We start from the raw sequence: 3,111 nt of genomic DNA, 5'->3' as shown, positions 1-3,111 counted from the left end.
TCTTACCCAGTGGGTGGGTGTGATTTTAACCGTAAGCCTAAACTTAGCATAAACGGTAAACGTATCCCTTAATTCTGATTGGCTAAATGGGATGTTGCTCCAGGATCAATCTAGATGTTAATCCAGGAACATGTCCCACTTGGGGAAATAATGTAAATTCTTCCCAGTGACAGTTTCTATACCTTCTATTCCTTTTGGTCTTTCTAGTTCTCCCTCTGTCTTCTCGAATGTTAATGGGTCCTATACACGCGACACAAAGCGGCGCAAGGTGCGACGCAATTGTCGTTTGCTAGTTTCAGCTCGGCGAAGAGTCATTTTGATGTTTTGAACCACGCTGTCTAAATAGCAAATGCATTTGCACTCATATGTGCACCCATAGGCATTCTGGTCTAAAAAAGGAGGCGTGTTAAGGTGCATTTCCGGTGTGTTACTATTTTTATTAGTCTCTCCTCTATCTCTGAAGTCTCTATAGGTGTCTTGAGAATACAAACACGGCTGTTACCTCATTGGAAACCCTGCCTCAGCTTTCATTCGATTTGAGAATGAAAAAAAAATGCAATTGACGCTCAAGAGCTGACCTTTTTCAACTGAAAGCGCACAGTGCAATGGCAAAAATGTGAGGTGCATAAGGCACGCAGAGTACATAAGCAGTGCAAAACATTTACAGGCATTAGAAAACCAATCAAAAAAGACCACTCTCAAGAGCTATGAGCAAGGCCTAAATGTGCTTTTCTACTGAATAGCACAGCAAGGTTTGGTTCTGTATGGTTTGCTCTTGACTTTTTCACTATGTTCTGTACCTAGCACCTGGTAAACCTGTCGTGAGGTTTCAAGTGAGCCATACCATTACCAAAGCATGATGTACACAGATTTATGAACACCAGTTTTTTCAAGAGAATCATCACTATTAGCATCCTTAGATTTGCAACATGAGACACCAAACCAATACATTTAAATAGTCAGCAGCAGCTACTGCACAAGATCACTATTGATAGCATCTATTGTTTCTGTGTTGTGGGTTGGTTTGTGTCACACATTTGTTCATATCACGTTTACAAAGGTGTCACAGCAATAGATGCAGCGCTAATATAGTAATTATCCCACAAGTAGTACTACACTGCATGACAAAAGTCTTGTCGTTGAACCCAGTTGTAAGAGCAACAAGTAATATCTTGACTTCAAGTTAATTGTTTTGAAAAGTATAGCAGAAAGTAGATTTTTCTGATGAATCGTCTGTTGAACTGCATCCCAATCATCACAAACAATGCAGGAGACCTATTGGAACCCGCATACACCCAAGATTCGCACGGAAATCAGTAAAGGTTTGGGGTTACATTCGTATTAGGGCATGTGAGAGATCTGCAATATAGATGGCAACATCAAAAGCCTGAGGTATTAAGACACTTGTGCTGCCCATTACTTTACAAACCACCCGAGAGGTCAAACACTCCAGCAGGATCCTTCTCATACTTAAGCATCCACATCAAAGCTCCTGAAAGCAAAGAAGGTCAATGTGCTCCAGGATTGGCCAGCCCAGTCCCCAGACATGAACAATATAGAGCATATCTGGGGTAATATGGTTTAAAATAATAGTAATTATAATTTAATAATAATATTTTATGACAACCTAAAAATAGAGAAGTAATACAGTAAACTATTCAAATGGAATGATAGCAGGATAGAATAGTATAATGTGGGAAAACCCTGGGGGAAAAAAGGCATCTATGATTGGTTGAAAGGGTTTTCTGTCCCTTTGATTTTACTCTGGACAACCTGTTGTTAGAGGTTTTTTAGCCTCTTTAGAATGACTCAGTATCTTATAAAAATAAATAAACATGCTGTAATTATTTTCCTTAATGCACACCACTCTTTAGCAAACTTTATGCTTCACTCTTGTTGACCCCTGCATTGTATTTTCTCAGACTGTGTTTATCTGACAACCGCAGATCTCTTTTTTTAGTGTAATATTACAGAAACTCTTAATAATGAAAGGGCTTCAGGAGTAAAGCACTCCCTCTTCACTTAGTTCATTATGTCCATCTGTTTCCGTCTGAGAGTTTGTTGATGGAGTGACTCAGTGAGTGACGCAGACACTGGTGTGTGTTTGTTTAAGCTGCAGGTGTGCTCTCATTGTTCACAATGGACACAACAGAATCAGTTTGTTATAGGCTTCTGAATCAGAGCAGATTTATAGAGGACAACTCTATGACTGTACATAACACAGTGTTTGCAAATCGATTTCAGAACCAAATATTTAAAGACATTTTGAAGACTCAATGTGTGTCTGTGCGCAGGTGCTGATTAGTAATCAGAAAGTGAGATTGAGTGTAAGTGGGTTCAGGTGGATCTGATGGATCCAGCAACTGCCTGACATTGTGTGGTTCATTCATCTGAACAACCTGAACCACACTGTTCCAGTTACTATGACCATTTATGTGAAGCTGCTTTGACACAATCTACATTGTAAAAGCGCTATACAAATAAAGCTGAATTGAATTGAATTGAATTCATCTAAAGCTACGGTCTACGGTCACACTAGAGTTAGTGTGTTCGAATTCTGTCATGCGGCGCTGCGAAAAGGGGAGGGAATAAACTATATTATTAGGCAATAAAAAAAGCGAGTGATTGCTCTGTTTTAAATTTCTGTCCAGAGAGGTCATATTTTGATCCTTGGTTGGTCTCACGCAGTCGAGTGATGCAATTTTGCAGGTCAGAGATCACCAAGCTTGAACTTTGCACCACAGCAACCTGCGAAACTTGACGCATGACCCCTGCGTTTCCGATCTGACACATTCGCGTGCGTATGAATGGTCTATGGGAGGAAAAGCCCAGTGTGAACGCAGTTTTACTGCGATATTCGAGACTGTTTCATAGTGTCTAATGGCTCATTTCCACTGAGTGGTACAGTACAGGTCGGTACACTTTTATGGCCGTTTTTTACTGTCTAACCGTACCATTGCACTTTTTGGGTACCTCTTCCAAAGGGTACGTAGCAAAACAAAAGGTAAAAGGCAGAGCAAGACATGCAGCTGAAAGAAAGCTATTATTTTACAGAGAAACATCACTAGCGTGAGTACAAGCCAGCCATGGTCAACCCAAGTGCAAACAAAC

This window comes from Danio rerio, chromosome 24, assembly GCF_052040795.2.
Source record: "Danio rerio strain M-AB ecotype USA chromosome 24, GRCz13ab, whole genome shotgun sequence".
NCBI lineage: Eukaryota > Metazoa > Chordata > Actinopteri > Cypriniformes > Danionidae > Danio > Danio rerio.
Note: the sequence above shows the minus strand (reverse complement) of the source record.